The sequence below is a fragment of the Hyla sarda genome, unplaced genomic scaffold (assembly GCF_029499605.1).
Source record: "Hyla sarda isolate aHylSar1 unplaced genomic scaffold, aHylSar1.hap1 scaffold_18, whole genome shotgun sequence".
In the NCBI taxonomy this organism is placed as follows: Eukaryota; Metazoa; Chordata; class Amphibia; order Anura; family Hylidae; genus Hyla; species Hyla sarda.
Genome location: NW_026608445.1, coordinates 1,719,804 through 1,738,179, shown reverse-complemented (window position 1 = coordinate 1,738,179; position 18,376 = coordinate 1,719,804). Strand labels below are relative to the sequence as shown.

The window sequence follows — 18,376 nt, the reverse complement described above, 5'->3', positions numbered from 1 at the left end:
AGACCTCCTGCCGTTGCCCCTGACTACGATCCTTGCTGCCTGCCCCGACCTTCTGCTACGTCCGACCTTGCTTTTGTCTACTCCCTTGTACCGCGCCTATCTTCAGCAGTCAGAGAGGTTGAGCCGTTGCTAGTGGATACGACCTGGTTACTACCGCCGCAGCAAGACCATCCCGCTTTGCGGCGGGCTCTGGTGAACACCAGTAGTAACTTAGAACCGGTCCACTAGCACGGTCCACGCCAATCCCTCTCTGGCACAGAGGATCCACCTCCTGCCAGCCGGCATCGTGACAGTAGATCCGGCCATGGATCCCGCTGAAGTTCCTCTGCCAGTTGTCGCCGACCTCACCACGGTGGTCGCCCAGCAGTCACAACAGATAGCGCAACAAGGCCATCAGCTGTCTCAACTAACCGTGATGCTTCAGCAGCTACTACCACAGCTTCAGCAATCATCTCCTCCGCCAGCTCCTGCACCTCCTCCGCAGTGAGTGGCCGCTTCCAGCCTATGACTATCCTTGCCGGATAAATTTGATGGGGACTCTAAGTTTTGCCGTGGCTTTCTTTTACAATGTTCCCTGCACTTGGAGATGATGTCGGACCAGTTTCCTACTGAAAGGTCTAAGGTGGCTTTCGTAGTCAGCCTTCTGTCTGGAAAAGCTCTGTCATGGGCCACACCGCTCTGGGACCGCAATGACCCCGTCACTGCCTCTGTACACTCCTTCTTCTCGGAAATTCGAAGTGTCTTTGAGGAACCTGCCTCTTCTGCTGAGACTGCCCTGCTGAACCTGGTCCAGGGTAATTCTTCCGTTGGCGAGTACGCCATACAATTCCGTACTCTTGCTTCCGAATTGTCCTGGAATGATGAGGCCCTCTGCGCGACCTTTAAAAAAGGCCTATCCAGCAACATTAAAGATGTTCTGGCCGCACGAGAAATTCCTGCTAACCTACATGAACTCATTCATCTAGCCACTCGCATTGACATACGTTTTTCCGAAAGGCGTCAGGAGCTCCGCCAGGATATGGACTTTGTTCGCACGAGGCGTTTTTTCTCCCCGGCTCCTCTCTCCTCTGGTACTCTGCAATCCGTTCCTGTGCCTCCCGCCGTGGAGGCTATGCAAGTTGACCGGTCTCGCCTGACACCTCAAGAGAGGACACGACGCCGCATGGAGAATCTCTGCCTGTACTGTGCCGGTACCGAACACTTCCTGAAGGATTGTCCTATCCGTCCTCCCCGCCTGGAAAGACGTACGCTGACTCCGCACAAAGGTGAAACAGTCCTTGATGTCAACTCTGCTTCTCCACGTCTTACTGTGCCTGTGCGGATATCTGCCTCTACCTTCTCCTTCTCCACTAAGGCCTTCTTGGATTCCGGATCTGCAGGAAACTTTATTTTGGCCTCTCTCATCAACAGGTTCAACATCCCAGTGACCAGTCTCGCCAGACCCCTCTACATCAATTGCGTTAACAATGAAAGATTGGACTGTGCCGTGCGTTACCGCACGGAACCCCTCCTAATGTGCATCGGACCTCATCACGAAAAAATTGAGTTTTTGGTCCTCTCCAATTGCACTTCCGAAATTCTCCTTGGACTACCATGGCTTCAACGCCATTCCCCAACCCTTGATTGGTCCACAGGAGAGATCAAGAGCTGGGGTACCTCTTGTTTCAAAGACTGCCTTAAACCGGTTCCCAATACTCCCTGCCGTGACCCTGTGGTTCCCCCTGTAACCGGTCTCCCTAAGGCCTATATGGACTATGCTGACGTATTTAGCAAAAAACAAGCTGAGACTTTACCTCCTCACAGGCCTTATGACTGTCCTATTGACCTCCTCCCGGGCACTACTCCACCCCGGGGCAGAATTTATCCTCTGTCCGCCCCTGAGACTCTTGCTATGTCTGAGTACATCCAGGAAAATTTAAAAAAGGGGTTTATCCGCAAATCCTCCTCTCCTGCCGGAGCTGGATTCTTCTTTGTGTCCAAAAAAGATGGCTCCCTACGTCCTTGCATTGACTACCGCGGACTTAATAAAATCACGGTAAAGAACCGCTACCCCCTACCTCTTATCTCTGAACTCTTTGATCGCCTCCAAGGTGCCCACATCTTTACCAAACTGGACTTAAGAGGTGCTTATAATCTCATCCGCATCAGGGAGGGGGACGAATGGAAAACGGCATTTAACACTAGAGATGGACACTTTGAGTATTTGGTTATGCCCTTTGGCCTATGCAACGCCCCTGCCGTCTTCCAAGACTTTGTTAATGAAATTTTTCGTGATCTCTTATATTCCTGTGTTGTTGTGTATCTGGACGATATTCTGATTTTTTCTGCCAACCTAGAAGAACACCGCCAGCATGTCCGCATGGTTCTTCAGAGACTTCGTGACAATCAACTTCATGCCAAAATGGAGAAATGTCTGTTTGAATGTCAATCTCTTCCTTTCCTAGGATACTTGGTCTCTGGCCAGGGACTACAAATGGACCCAGACAAACTCTCTGCCGTCTTAGATTGGCCACGCCCCTCCGGACTCCGTGCTATCCAACGTTTTTTGGGGTTCGCCAATTATTACAGACAATTTATTCCACATTTTTCCACCATTGTGGCTCCTATCGTGGCTTTAACCAAGAAGAATGCCAATCCTAAGTCATGGCCTCCTCAAGCGGAAGACGCCTTTAAACGGCTCAAGTCTGCCTTTTCTTCTGCTCCCGTGCTCTCCAGACCTGACCCATCTAAACCCTTCCTATTGGAGGTTGATGCCTCCTCAGTGGGAGCTGGAGCGGTTCTTCTACAAAAAAATTCTTCTGGGCATGCTGTTACTTGTGGTTTTTTTTCTAGGACCTTCTCTCCGGCGGAGAGGAACTACTCCATCGGGGATCGAGAGCTACTGGCCATTAAATTAGCACTTGAGGAATGGAGGCATCTGCTGGAGGGATCAAAATTTCCAGTTATTATTTACACCGATCACAAGAATCTCTCCTATCTCCAGTCTGCCCAACGGCTGAACCCTCGCCAGGCCAGGTGGTCTCTGTTCTTTGCCCGGTTTAATTTTGAAATTCACTTTCGCCCTGCCGACAAGAACATTAGGGCCGATGCTCTCTCTCGTTCCTCGGATGCCTCGGAAGTAGAGCTCTCTCCGCAACACATCATTCCTCCTGACTGCCTGATCTCCACCTCTCCAGCCTCCATCAGGCAAACTCCTCCAGGGAAGACCTTCGTCTCTCCACGCCAACGCCTCGGAATCCTCAAATGGGGTCACTCCTCCCATCTCGCAGGCCATGCGGGCATCAAGAAATCCTTGCAACTCATCTCTCGTTTCTATTGGTGGCCGACTCTGGAGACGGATGTTGTTGATTTTGTGCGGGCCTGCACTATCTGTGCCCGGGATAAGACTCCTCGCCAGAAGCCTGCTGGTCTCCTTCATCCTCTGCCTGTCCCCGAACAGCCTTGGTCTCTGATTGGTATGGACTTTATTACAGACTTACCCCCATCCCGTGGCAACACTGTTGTTTGGGTGGTCGTTGATCGATTTTCTAAGATGGCACATTTTATTCCTCTTCCTGGACTTCCTTCAGCGCCTCAGTTGGCAAAACAATTTTTTGTACACATTTTTTGTCTTCACGGGTTGCCCACGCAGATCGTCTCGGATAGAGGCGTCCAATTCGTGTCAAAATTCTGGAGGGCTCTCTGTAAACAACTCAAGATTAAATTAAACTTTTCTTCTGCTTATCATCCTCAATCCAATGGGCAAGTAGAAAGAATTAACCAGGTCCTGGGTGATTATTTACGGCATTTTGTTTCCTCCAGCCAGGATGACTGGGCAGATCTTCTACCATGGGCCGAATTCTTGGAAAGAGACCCAAAATTCTCTCTTACAGGCTTCTTCGCGCATGAAAAAGTTTGCCGATAAGAAAAGAAGAGCTCCCCCCATTTTTTCTCCCGGAGACAAGGTATGGCTCTCCGCTAAATATGTCCGCTTCCGTGTTCCCAGCTACAAATTGGGACCACGCTATCTTGGTCCTTTCAAAATCTTGTGCCAAATTAATCCTGTCTCTTACAAACTTCTTCTTCCTCCTTCTCTTCGTATTCCTAATGCCTTCCATGTCTCTCTTCTTAAACCACTCATCATCAACCGTTTCTCTCCTAAACTTATTTCTCCCACTCCTGTCTCCGGTTCTTCGGACATCTTTCCCGTTAAGGAGATACTGGCCTCCAAAAAGGTCAGAGGAAAAACCTTTTTTTTGGTTGACTGGGAGGGCTGTGGTCCTGAAGAGAGATCCTGGGAACCTGAGGACAATATCCTAGATAAAAGTCTGGTCCTCAGGTTCTCAGGCTCCAAGAAGAGGGGGAGACCCAAGGGGGGGGTACTGTTATGCCGAGCGCTCCGGGTCCCCGCTCCTCCCCGGAGCGCTCGCAACATTCTCGCTATGGCAGCGCCCCGGTCAGATCCACTGACCGGGTGCGCTGCGATACCGCCTCCAGCCGGGATGCGATTCGCGATGCGGGTGGCGCCCGCTCGCGATGCGCACCCCGGCTTCCGTACCTGACTCGCTCTCCGTCGGTCCTGTCCCGGCGCGCGCGGCCCCGCTCCCTAGGGCGCGCGCGCGCCGGGTCTCTGCGATTTAAAGGGCCACTGCGCCACTGATTGGCGCAGTGGTTCCAATTAGTGTGTTCACCTGTGCACTCCCTATGTATACCTCACTTCCCCTGCACTCCCTCGCCGGATCTTGTTGCCCTTGTGCCTAGTGAAAGCGTTCCCTTGTGTGTTCCTAGCCTGTGTTCCAGACCTCCTGCCGTTGCCCCTGACTACGATCCTTGCTGCCTGCCCCGACCTTCTGCTACGTCCGACCTTGCTTTTGTCTACTCCCTTGTACCGCGCCTATCTTCAGCAGTCAGAGAGGTTGAGCCGTTGCTAGTGGATACGACCTGGTTACTACCGCCGCAGCAAGACCATCCCGCTTTGCGGCGGGCTCTGGTGAACACCAGTAGTAACTTAGAACCGGTCCACTAGCACGGTCCACGCCAATCCCTCTCTGGCACAGAGGATCCACCTCCTGCCAGCCGGCATCGTGACATGGTGCCAGAACAGCAAAAAAAAAAATAAAAAAAACACATGGCATACTATTTTGGAAACTACACCCCTCAATGCACGTAACAAGGGGTCCAGTGAGCCTTAACACCCCACAGGTGTTTGACGACTTTTCGTTAAGGTTGGATGTGTAAATGATTTTTTTTTCACTAAAATGCTAGTTTTCCCTCAAATTTAAATTTTTTACAAGGAATAATAGGACAAAATGCCCCCCAGTATGCCGAGTATGGAAATACCCCATGTGTGGACGTCAAGTGCTCTGCTGGCGAACTACAATGCTCAGAAGAGAAGGAACGCCATTGAGCTTTTGGGAAAAAAAATAGTTTGGAATGGAAGTCAGGGGCCATGTGCGTTTACAAATCCCCCCGTGGTGCCAGAACAGTGGACCCCCCCACATGTGACCATATTTTGGAAAATACACCCCTCACAGAATTTAATAAGGGGTGCAGTGAGTATTTACACCCCACTGGCGTTTGACAGATCTTTGGAACAGTGGGCTGTGCAAATGAAAAAGTACATTTTTCATTTTCCTGGACCACTGTTCCAAAAATCTGTCAGACACCTGTGGGGCGTAAATGCTCACTGTACCTCTTCTTACATTACGTGAGGGGTGTAGTTTCCAAAATGGGGTCACATGTGGGGGGGGGGGGTCCATTGTTCTGTCACTATGGGGGCTTTGTAAACACACGTGGCCTTCAATTCCAGACTAATTTTCTCTTCAAAATCCCAGTGGCGCTCCTTCTCTTCTGAGCATTGTAGTGCACCCGCAGAGCACTTTACATCTACACATGGGGTATGTTCTTACTCAGAAGAAATGGGGTTACAAATTTTTGGGGGCTTTTTTCCTATTTTCCCTTGTGAATTTTTTTTTTTTTTTTTTTTCATTTTTCCATCCAACATTGAAGAATTTTCATTAAACACCTGTGGGGTGTTCAGGCTCACTATACCCTTTGTTACGTTCTGTGAGGGGTGTAGTTTCCAAAATGGGGTCACATGTGGGTATTTATTTTTTTGCGTTTATGTCAGAACCGCTGTAAAATCAGCTATCCCTGTGCAAATCACCAATTTGGAACTCAAATGTACATAGTGCACTCTCACTCCTGAGCCTTGTTGTGCACCCGCAGAGCATTTTACGCCCACATATGGGGTATTTCCGTACTCAGGAGAAATTGCGTTACAAATTTTGTGGGTCTTTTCCTTTTACCTCTTGTGAAAATAAAAAGTATGGGGCAACACCAGCATGTTAGTGTAAAGCATTTTTTTTTTACACTAACAGGTTGGTGTTGACCCCAACTTTTCCTTTTCATAAGGGGTAAAAGGAGAAAAAGCCCCCAAAAATTATAGTGTAATTTCTCCCGAGTCTGGAAATACCCCATATTTCCGTACTCAGGAGAAATTGCATTACAATTTTTTTTTTCCTTTTAACGCTTGTGAAAATAAAAAGTATGGGGCAACACCAGCATGTTAGTGTAATTTTTTTTATTTTTTTACACTAACAAGCTGGTGTAGCCCCCAACTTTTCCTTTTCATAAGGGGTAAAAGGAGAAAAAGCCCCCCAAAATGTGTTGTGCAATTTCTCCCGAGTGCGGAAATACCCAATATGTGCCCCTAAACTGTTTCCTTGAAATACGACAGGGCTCCGAAGTGAGAGAGCTCCATGCGCATTTGAGGACTAAATTAGGGATTGCATAGGGGTGGACATAGGGTTATTCTACGTTAGTGATTCCCAAACAGGGTGCCTCCAGCTGTTGCTAAATTCCCAGCATGCCTGGACAGTCAGTGGCTGTCCGGAAATGCTGGGAGTTGTTGTTTTGCAACAGCTGGAGGCTCCGTTTTGGAAACACTGCCATACAATACGTTTTTCATCTTTATTGGGGGGACATGTAAGGGGTGTATATGGAGTGTTTTACCCTTTATTATGTGTTAGTGTAGTGTAGTGTTTTTAGGGTACATTCGCACTGGCGTGTTACGGTGAGTTTCCCGCTAGGAGTTTGTGCTGTAGTGAAAAATTTGCCGCAGCCCAAACTTGAAGAAGGAAACTTACTGTAAACCTGCCAGTGTGAATGTACCCTGTACGTTCACATGGGGGGGCAAACCTCCAGCTGTTTCAAACTACAACTCCCAGCATGTACTGACAGACCGTGCATGCTGGGAGTTGTACTTTTGCAACAGCTGGAGGCACACTGGTTGGGAAACCTTCAGTTAGGTTCTGTTACCTAACTCAATATTTTCCAACCAGTGTGCCTCCAGCTGTTGCAAAACTACAACTCCCAGCATGTACTGATCACCGAAGGGCATTCTGGGGATGTAGTTATGCAACAGCTGGAGGTGCACAACTACAACTCCCAGCATGCCAAGACAGCTGTTTGTGCATGCTGGGATTTGCAGTTTTGCAACATCTGGAGGGCTACAGTTTTAGAGAACACTGCAAAGTGATCTCCAAACTGTGACCCTCCAGTTGTTGCAAAACTACAAATCCCAGAATGCCCAGACAGCAAACAGCTGTTTGGGCATGCTAGGAGTTGTAGTTTTGCAAGATCTGGAGAGATACAGTTTAGAGACCACTGTATAGTGGTCTCAAACTGTAGCCCTCCATCTGTTGCAAAACTACATATTCGAGCATGCCCAAACAGCTGTCTGGGCATGCTGGAAGTTGTAGTTTTGCAACATCTGGAGGGCTACAGGTTAGAGACCACTGTAGCCCTCCAGATGTTGCTAGGCAACTTACCGGCTTCTGTAGGATCCAAGGAGCCGTCCTCTTCTGCCGCACGACGTCGCCGATCATCGTCGCCGCCCGCCGATCTCCGTCGCCTGCTGCCTCCGGACAGGTAAGTGGACGTCGGCGATCGGTCCCCTTTGTTTCCCCGTCCTGCCCAGCCTATTGTGGGTGGGCAGGACGGGGAAAACAAAAGTTAACCCCCCCGCCCCTGATCTGCTTTGGTGGTCGCGTCTAGACCACCAATAGCAGGGATAGGAGGGGTGGCACCCCTGCCACCTCACTCCTATCCCTTCAAGGGGGATCGTAGGTGTCTTAGACAAACCCGATCCCCCTTATATTCCGGGTCACCGGGTCACCATAGACCCAGAATCGGCGCAAATCGCAAGTGTGAATTCACTTGCGATTTGCGCCGATCGCCGACATGGGGGGGTCTGATGACCCCCCTAGGCATTTGCACGGGGTGCCTGCTGATCGATATCAGCAGTCACCCCGGCCCGCGGGGACCGAAATTCCTAAGGGCGTATGGATACGCCCTTCGTCCTTAAGTACCAGGACGCAAGGGCGTATGCATACGCTCTTCGTCCCCAACAGGTTAAAGCAAGCTCTCATCTAAAGTCATCTCATTCAAGCCCAAACTGTGAGCTGCAATTGACAAAAAGATTTGATGGGGAACACTTGCATGATAGTAGTGGAGTCTATTTTTCATACTAACACAACATTTGCACCTACTATGCGCATACCAAAAACCTCTCACAGATTGGATCAAATCAGAATTTATCAAACTTTTTGTCATGACAGATAGAACTGATCAGGTGGTACAATCATAAATAAGAGGAGATATGAAATATCCAGGTACATTAGGATATGTGGTGTACCAATACATCAATAAACCTAAAGGGGGAGTGGGAGGAGAGGGGGAGGGGGGGTCAAGGCAAATATACATCACATAGTATTGTTCAGTAAAAGCAAATTTCAGGAGTAGACAGGCTCAAGGCATTAAGATGTCTATAAACTTGGCATGGGTCCAAGTTGTCCAGTTAGTAAATTCTTCTCGTATGTAGATGTGATGAACATATACAAGACATTGTTGCTTGGACAGAGACAGTAAAGCCATAATAAAGGGATCCTGTATTTTTCTGCAGACAATAAATGTGTGGGAAGAGAGTCTTTAGGCGGCCTAAAGTCTTAAGAGCATAATCCTAAGGCTATAAGAGGCAGCAGGAGCGACAGGTGGGTTCAACATATCACATTAACCCCTTAAGGACCAGGCCATTTTTCACTGTAGGACCAGAGCGTTTTTTGCACATCTGACCACTTTCACTTTAAGCATTAATAAGTCTGGGATGCTTTTACCTTTCATTCTGATTCCGAGCTTGTTTTTTGTGACATATTCTACTTTATGTTAGTAGTAAAATTTAATCCATACTTGCATAATTTCTTGGTGAAAAATTACCAAATTTGATGAAAATTTTTTAAATTTTACATATTTCTAACTTTGAAGCTCTCTGCTTGTAAGGAAAATAAACATTCCAAATAAATTATATATTGATTCACAAACACAATATGTCTACTTTAGGTTTGCTTCACAAAGTTGATATGTTTTTACTTTTGGAAGACATCGGAGGGCTTCAAAGTTCAGCAGCAATTTTCCAATTTTTCACAAGATTTTCAAAATCAGAATTTTTCATGGAGCAGTTCAGGCTTGAAGTAGATTTGAAGGGCTTTCTTATTAGAAATACCCCACAAATGACCCCATTATAAAAACTGCACCCCTCAAAGTATTCAAAATGACATTCAGTAAGTGTGTTAACCCTTTAGGTGTTTCACAGGAATAGCAGCAAAGTGAAGGAGAAAATTCAAAATCTTCATTTTTTACACTCGCATGTTCTTGTAGACCCAGTTTTTGAATTTCTAAGGGGTAAAGGGAGAAAAATCCTCTAAAAATTTGTAACCCAATTTCTCTCAAGTAAGGAAATACCTCATATGTGTATGTCAAGTGTTCAGCGGGTGCAGTAGAGGGCTCAGAAGGGAAGGAGCGACAGTGGGATTTTGGAGAGTGAGTTTTTTTAAAAATGTTTTTTGGGGGGCATGTCACATTTAGGAAGCCCCTCTGGTGCCAGAAGAGCAGAAAACTCCCCACATGGCATACCATTTTGGAAACTACACCCCTCAAGGCATGTAACAAGGTGTCCAGTGAGCCGTAATACCCCACAGGTGTTTGACGACTTTTCGTTAAAGTCGGATGTGTAAATGAAAAAAACTTTTTTTTTCACTAAAGTGCAGTTTTTCCCCCAAATTTACCATTTTTATAAAGGATAATGGGAGAAAATGCCCCCCAGAATTTGTAACCCCATCTCTTCTGAGTATGGAAATACCCAATGTTAGGACGTAAAATGCTCTGCGGGCGAACTACAATGCTCAGAAGAGAAGGAGTCACATTTGGCTTTTGGATAGCAAATTTTGCTGAAATGGTTTTGGGGGTGCATGTCGCATTTAGGAAGCCCCTATGGTGCCACAACAGCAAAAATACCCACATGGCATACTATTTTGGAAACTAAACCCCTCAAGGAAAGTAACAAGGGGTACAGTGAGGCTTAACACCTCACAGGTATTTCATGACTTGTTAAATTTGGATGTGTAAAGGAAAAAGAAATAATTCACTAAAATGCAGTTTTTCCCCCAAATTTTACATTTTTACAAGGGGTAATAGGAGAAAATTATCCTCAAAGTGTGTAACCCAATTTCTTCTGAGTATGGAAATACCCTATGTGTGGACGTTAAGTGCTCTGCGGTCGAACTACAATGCTCAGAGGAGGAGCGCGCCATTGAGCTTTTGAAGAGTGAATTTGTTTGGAATGGAAGTCCGGGGCCATGTACGTTTACAAAGCCCCCCCGTGGTGCCTGAACTGTGGACCTCTCCACATGTGACCCCATTTTGGAAACTACACCCCTCACAGAATTTAATAAGGGGTGCAGTGAGCATTTACACCCCACTGACATTTGACAGATCTTTGGAACAGTGGGCTGAGCAAAGGAAAAATTACATTTTTCATTTTCACAGACCACTGTTCCAAAAATCTGTCAGACACCTGTGGGGCGTAAATGCTCACTGTACCCCTTATTACATTACGTGAGGGGTGTAGTTTCCAAAATAGGGTCACATGTTGGGGGGGTCCATTGTTCTGGCACTATGGGGGCTTTGTAAACACACGTGGCCTTCAATTCCGGACACATTTTCTCTTCAAAATCCCAATAGCGCTCTTTCTCTTCTGAGCATTGTAGTGCACCAGCAGAGCACTGTATATCCACATATGGGGTATGTTCTTACTCGGAAGAAATGGAGCTACAAATTTTGGGGGGCTTTTTTCCTATTTTCCCTTGTGAAAATGAAAAATTTAGGGTAACACCAGCATGTTAGTGAAAAAAAATTTTTTTTCTCATTTTCCCATCCAACTTTAAAGAAAATTTGTCAAACACCTATGGGTTGTTAAGGCTCACAATACCCCTTGTTACATTCCGGGTGTAGTCTCCAAAATGGGGTCACATGTCGGTATTTATTTTTTTGCGTTTATGTCAGAACCGCTGTAAAATTAGCCACCACTGTGCAAATCACCAATTTAGTCCTCAAATGTACATAGTGCGCTCTCACTCTTGAGCCTTGTTATGCGTCCGCAGATCATTTTACGCCCACATATGGGGTATTTCAGGAGAAATTGCGTTACAAATTTTGTGGGTCTTTTCCTTTTACCTCTTGTGAAAATAAAAAGTATGGGGCAACACCAGCATGTTAGTGTAAAGCATTTTTTTTTTACACTAACAGGTTGGTGTTGACCCCAACTTTTCCTTTTCATAAGGGGTAAAAGGAGAAAAAGCCCCCAAAAATTATAGTGTAATTTCTCCCGAGTCTGGAAATACCCCATATGTGTCCCTAAACCGTTTCCTTGAAATACGACAGGGCTCTGAAGTGAGAGAGCGCCATGCACATTTGAGGACTAAATTAGGGATTGCATAGGGGTGGACATAGGGTTATTCTACTCCAGTGATTCCCCAACAGGGTGCCTCCAGCTGTTGATAAACTTCCAGCATGCCTGGACAGTCAGTGGCTGTCCAGAAATGCTGGGGTTTGTAGTTTTGCAACAGCTGGAGGCTCCGTTTTGGTTAACACTGCCGTACAAGACGTTTTTTTATTTTTATTGGGGGGGGGGGGGGCAGTGTATGGGGTGGTGTATATGTAGTTTTTTACCCTTTGTTATGTGTTAGTGTAGTGTAGTGTAGTGTTTATAGGGTACAATCACACTGGCAGAGGTTTACAGTGAGTTCCCTGCTAGGAGTTTGCGCTGCGGCGAACAATTTGCCGCAGCTTATACTTGAAGCAGGAAACTTACTGTAAACCTGCCCGTGTGAATGTACCCTGTACGTTCACATGGGGGGGGGGGGGGGGAAAACCTCCAGCTGTTTCAAAACTACAACTCCCAGCATGTACTGACAGACCGTGCATGCTGGGAGTTGTACTTTTGCAACAGCTGGAGGCACACTAGTTGGAAAACCTTCAGTTAGGTTCTGTTATCTAACTCAATATTTTCCAACCAGTGTGCCTCCAGCTGTTGCAAAACTACAACTCCCAGCATATACTAATCGCCGAAGGGCATGCTGGAAGATGTAGTTATGCAACAGCTGGAGGGATCGCAACTACAACTCCCAGCATGCTGGGATTTGCAGTTTTGCCACATCTGGAGAGCTACAGTATAGAGACCACTGCAAACTGTGGCCCTCCAGATGTTGCAAAACTACAAACCCCAGCATGCCCATACAGCAAACAGTTGTGTGGGCATGCTAGGAGTTGTAGTTTTGCAAGATCTGGAGGGCTATAGTTCAGAGACTACCATATAGTAGTCTCAAACTGTAGCCCTCAAGCTGTTGCAAAACTGCAAATCCCAGCATGCCCAGCATGGGAGTTGTAGTGTTGCAACATCTGGAGTACTACAGTATAGAGACCACTGTATAGTGGTCTCGGACTGTAGCCCTCCAGATATTGCTAGGCAACTTACCGGCTTCCATCGGATCCACGGAGCCTGCTGCAAGTCATCGCCGCCCGCCGATCTCCGACACTGATCGTCGCCTGCAGACTCCGGAGGGGTAAGTGGACCTTTGGCGCCCAGTGCCCTTCGGTTCCCCGTTCTGCCCCACCGATTGTGGGTGGGCAGGACGGGGAAAATGAAAGTTAACCCCCCCGCCCCCGATCTGCTATTGGTGGTCACATCTAGACCACCAATGGCAGGGATAGGAGGGGTGGCACCCTTGCCACCTCACTCCTATCCCTTCAGGGGGATCGTGGGTGTCTTGGACAACCGCGATCCCCCTTATATTCCGGGTCACCATAGACACATAATGACCACGAATCGCGCAAATCACAAGTGTGAATTCACTTGCGATTTACGCCGATCGCCGATATGGGGGGGTCTGATGACCCCCCTGGGCATTTGCGCAAGGTGACTGCTGATCGATATCAGCCTGGCGCGCGGCGGGGACCGAAATTCCCACGGGCGTACAGGTACGCCCTTGGTCCTTAAGTACCAGGGAGCAAAGGCGTACCTGTACACCCTTGGTCCTTAAGGGGTTAATGAATTACAGCGTATTGTTTTCAGCATTGGCAAGGTGAATGGCATGTAATACTCAGAAATGTATGGTGTCCCTATCCTCAGGCATCATCCTAAACTGTCTTCTCTCTGTCAAAACTCTGTCCTCCCTCATCCCAAACTTCTACCTTCCTCATCCCTCAGACAACACTCCATCCTGCCTCACACCTGGGAGTTGTAGTTTTGCAACAGCTGGAGGCACCCTGGTTGAGAAACACTGCACTATGCTCCCGTGTGTGACCTGGAGCAGCGAGTTTGGTCTGAAGGAGGATGTAGTTTTACCTGAGGGAGGATGTAGTTTTGCATGATGGAGGAGGAAGTTTTGCCAAAGGGAGGATGCAGTTATGCCTGAGGGAGGAACAAGTTTTGCCTAAAGGAGGACAGAGGAAGGAGTTTTGCTTGAGGGAGGACAGAGTTTTGCCTGTGGGAGGAAGGAGCTTTGCCTGAGGGAGGATGGAGTTTTGCCTGAGGGAGGAGGGAGGAAAGAGTTCAGTATGATGCCTGATGCCTAATATGGACAGCATCTAAATTAGCAAAATGAGATTAAACCAAGGAAAAGAATAGGGCAAATAGGTGCCCAAGTAACTGGCACTGTATACTAGAATAGCAGAGTAGATGTCAGGAAAGACAAAGTAGAAAAAAGACGAGGTGAAGTAAAAAAAGAAGAGGTGAAGTAAAAAAAAAAAAAAGGGTAAAATAATATAAATATGAAAGATATAATCAATTATCTATGCAAGCTGAGCGTTAAAGAAACACAAGCTTAGGGATGACAGTAAGAAATAAGCAGTAATATAGTATTGCAGAAAACCTTTTAGAACACATAAAACTGAAATGTATTTAGTTATTTATGTATTTATTTACAGATATTATGTATTTTTAACAGACGTTTAATAACGGGTGAATTAAGGGATGCTACAAAACATCCGTCATGTACTGGACGTTTTTACACCTCTGCCTACAGACTCCCACAGCCAGGACTACTACTACTCCCATCATGGAACAGACTTGCTTCCATGATGGGAGCAGTAAATCCCTAAATATCCATGATAAAATGAGGGTGCGTGTGTGCGCGTGTATACCCCGATATACCCCCTGGAAAGGCAGGGGGAGAGAGGCCGTCGCTGCCCGCTTCTCTCCCCCTGCCTTTCCTGGGGTCTAGAGCGCTGCTGTCGGCCCTTTTCACCCCCTGGTTATCGGCGCCGCTGCCCGTTCTGTCCCCCTGACTATCGGTGCCGGCGCCGATAGCCAGGGAGAGAGAAGCGGCGCCGACAGCCAGGGGGAGAGAAGGGGCAGCGGCACCCATTGCCGGCGCCGCTGCCCCGTTGCCTCCCCCCATCCCCGGTGGCATAATTACCTGAGTCAGGTCCGCGCTGCTCCAGGCCTCCGTCGTGCGTCCCCAGCGTCGTTGCTATGCACGGCGCGGCGCTCTGACGTCATGCGCCGCGCCGTTCAGCGCATAGCAATGACGCCGGGGACGCACGACGGAGGCCCGGAGCAACGCGGACCCGACTCAGGTAATTATGCCACCGGGGATGGGGGGAGGCAACGGGGCAGCGGCGCCGGCAATGGGTGCCGCTGCCCCTTCTCTCCCCCTGGCTGTCGGCGCCGCTTCTCTCTCCCTGGCTATCGGCGCCGGCACCGATAGTCAGGGGGACAGAACGGGCAGCGGCGCCGATAACCAGGGGGTGAAAAGGGCCGACAGCAGCGCTCTAGATCCCAGGAAAGGCAGGGGGAGAGAAGTGGGCAGCGACGGCCTCTCTCCCCCTGCCTTTCCTGGGGGTGTATCGGCATATAACACGCACACAGACTTTAGGCTAAAAATTTTTGCCTAAAAAGTGCGTGTTATACGCCGATAAATACGGTATGTTTCAAACGTACATGTATTAACGGGAGAACCTCATAGTGTGAAAGCAGCCTAAAATACACATGTAGGTGGCACATATCTTGCTTAAAAAAAAAAGGGTACGCTAAGATAACACATCCTAGATCAGAATGAATGAACTAATCATATGAAATACTTTCGTCTTAACATAGTTGAATGTACTGACAACAAAATCACACAAAAATTATCAATGGAAATCAAATTTATCAACCCATGGAGGTCTGGATATGGAGTCACACTCAAAATCAAAGTGGAAAACCACACTACAGGCTGATCCAACTTTGATGTAATGTCCTTAAAACAAGTCACAATGAGGCTGGCCTCCACGTGCCCGTATGACCTCCCTACAACACCTGGGCATGCTCCTGATGAGGTGGTGGATGGTCTCCTGAGGGATGTCCTTCCAGACCTGGACTAAAGCATCTGCCAACACCTGGACAGTCTGTGGTGCAACGTGGTGTTGGTGGATGGAGTGAGACATGATGTACCAGATGTGCTCAGTCGGATTCAGGTCTGGGGAATGGGCTGGCCAGTCTACAGCATCAATGCCTTCCTCTTGCAGGAACTGCTAACACACTCTGGCTACATGAGGTCTAGCATTGTCTTGCATTAGGAGGAACCCAGGGCCAACCGCACCAGCATATGGTCTCACAAGGGGTCTGAGGATCTTATCTCGGTGCCTAATGGCAGTCAGGCTACCTCTGGCAAGCAAATGGAGGGCTGTGCGGCCCCCCAAAGAAATGCCACCCCACACCATTACTGACCCACCACCAAACCAGTCATGCTGGAGGATGTTGCAGGCAGCAGAAGGTTCTCCACTGCATCTCCAGACTCTGCCATGTCTGTCACATGTGCTCAGTGTGAACCTGCTTTCATCTGTGAAGAGCACAGGGCACCAGTGGCGAATTTGCCAATCATGGTGTTCTCTGGTAAATGCCAAATGTCCTGCATGGTGTTGGGCTGAAAGCACAACCCCCACCTGTGGATGTCAGGCCCTCATACCACTCTCATGGAGTCTGTTTCTGACCGTTTGGGTGGACACATGCACATTTGCCTGCTTGAGGTCATTTTGCAGGGCTTTGGCAGTGCTCCTCCTTGCTGCTGCTGGGTTGTTGCCCTCCTACAGCCTCCTCCACGTCTCCTGATGTACTGACCTGTCTCCTGGTAGTGCCTCTATGCTCTGGACACTACGCTGACAGACACAGCAAACCTTCTTGCCACAGCTTGCATTTATGTGCCATTCTGGATAATCTGCACTACCTGAGCTACTTGTGTGGGTTGTAGACTCCGTCTCATGCTACCACTAGAGTGAAAGCACCGACAGCATTCAAAAGTGACCAAAACATCAGCCAAGAAGCATAGGAATTGAGAAGGGGTCTGTGGTCACCACCATGCAGAACCACTCCTTTATTGGGGGTGTCTTGCTAATTGCCTATAATTTCCACCTCTTGTCTGAATAGCCAGCTATTCGCTGAGCTGCAGCATAACACCACGGGCCCGGGTGCTTCCCAGGCCTGACATGTTGCAGCTTAGAAAGAAAATATATTGTATCGGGGGGCCGAGTAGGACACAGGCGGCACTGTGGGAGCTCTGAAGGTGAGTAAAGCTTTCATTTTTTTTTCAGATCCCACACAATGGGCATAGTTTTCAACCCCCTCCCCCCATATTCACACAAACACACACACACACTGTATAACCCTTTTAATGGCCGCTGAGGGAGCCTTCACTATGAAGAAGCTACAAGAATGCAGGGGGCATCTTGCTCAGGTTGAATCAATGGTCGCAGGTATGACATTCAGCTTGTGGGATCTAGGAGATTTAAATTTCATCACTTTGGACCAGGAGGAATGTTCCGGCAGCCCTAGCCTGTCAGACTCTACCTAGAAGGGCAGCCAAGAAGGTATATCCATTGGCTAGATGCTTAGGAGTCCCCAAGCTGAGTGAAGGTTGGATGGCGTGTCGATAACAACCTTCTTAATGTCTTCAAAGATGGACTGGCCAAAAAGGTACATACAAGTGTATATGAGCTTACAATATTTTGAGTGTGTATGTAATATTTATGAATAGGTAATCAAAGTGTGATTGAGAAAGGAGTGACCCCTGCTCGCCATGCCATTGGTGTACAGAAGGGTACACAGCAATTGCTTAACCCAAGCTCAGCCTCATCACCCAGTAACATAGTAACATAGTTCATAAGGTTGAAAAAGACCAGAGTCCATCAAGTTCAACCTATAACCCTAATAAGTCCCTTCTGAGTCCCTTTTTGAACTATTTTACAGAGTTCACCATAACCACCTCCTCTGGCAGAGAGTTCCATAGTCTCACTGCTCTTACAGTAAAGAACCCCCATCTGTGCTGGTGTAGAAACCTTCTTTCCTCAAGACGTAGAGCATGCCCCTTGTTATAGATAACAGTCCTGGGTATGAATAGATCATGGGAGAGATCTCTGTACTGCCCCCTGAAATATTTATACATAGTCATTAGGTCACCCCTAAGCCTTCTTTTTTTAACTAAATAACCCTAATACTGATAATCTTTCTGGGTACAGTAGTCCTCCCATTGCCATATTACCCTGGTTGCTCGTCTTTGAACCCTCTCCAGCTCCACTATATCTTTCTTGTACACTGGTGCCCAGTACTTTACACAGTATTCCATGTGGCCATTTCCTTGTCGTGGGCATCTATGCCCCTTTTGATGCACCCCATGATTTTATTTGCCTTGGCAGCAGCTTCCCGACACTGGTCTCTACAGTTAAATTTACTATTAACTAAGACTCCTAAGTCCTTTTCTACATCAGTCATCCCAAGTGTTCTCCCATTTAATACATAATCCCAGCCCGGATTATTCTTCCCCATGTGCATTACCTTACATTTATCAGCGCTGAACCTCATCTGCCACTTCCCAGCCCAAACGTCCAACCTATCCAGATCCATTTGTAACAGTGCACTGTCCTCTATAGTGTTTGGTATCATCTGCAAAGATTGCTACTTTACTATTCAACCCCTCTACAAGGTCATTAATAAATATATTAAATAGAACAGGACCCAAGACAGACC

The 18,376-nt window shown here is 47.8% G+C and overlaps 1 protein-coding gene across 8 annotated transcripts in view; it reads right to left on the bottom strand.

The window, feature by feature from the left end:
- The window catches only part of LOC130313964 (SLAM family member 9-like), a 264,917-nt gene that overhangs the window by 85,695 nt on the left and 160,846 nt on the right, over positions 1 to 18,376 (bottom strand). The window lies entirely within an intron of this gene.